This window comes from Arachis duranensis, chromosome 3 (genome assembly GCF_000817695.3).
Source record: "Arachis duranensis cultivar V14167 chromosome 3, aradu.V14167.gnm2.J7QH, whole genome shotgun sequence".
NCBI lineage: Eukaryota > Viridiplantae > Streptophyta > Magnoliopsida > Fabales > Fabaceae > Arachis > Arachis duranensis.
Genome location: NC_029774.3, coordinates 51,454,578 through 51,455,131, shown reverse-complemented (window position 1 = coordinate 51,455,131; position 554 = coordinate 51,454,578).

Here is a 554-nt window from a genome sequence, read left to right as displayed (position 1 = left end):
CCCTACCAGTTTTTAACTGAGTTCTTGCAGATCTGTGAGACTGTTAAGACTAATGGAGTAGATCCTGAAGTCTACAGGCTCATGCTTTTCCCTTTTGCTATAAGAGACAGAGCTAGAACATGGTTGAACTCACAACCTAAAGATAGCCTAGACTCTTGGGATAAGCTGGTCACGGCCTTCTTGGTTAAATTCTTTCCTCCTCAAAAGTTGAGCAAGCTTAGAGTGGATGTTCAGACCTTCAAGCAAAAAGATGGTAAATCCCTCTATGAAGCTTGGGAAAGATACAAGCAGATGACCAAAAAGTGTCCTTCTGATATGTTTTCAGAATAGACCATGATAGATATATTCTATTATGGTCTGTCTGAGTTTTCTAAGATGTCACTGGACCACTCTGCAGGTGGATCCATTCACCTAAAAAAAACGCCTGCAGAAGCACAGGAACTTATTGAAATGGTTGTAAATAACCAATTCATGTACACTTCTGAGAGGAATTCCATGAATAATGGGACGCCTCAGAGGAAGGGAGTTCTTGAAATTGATGCTCTGAATGCCAT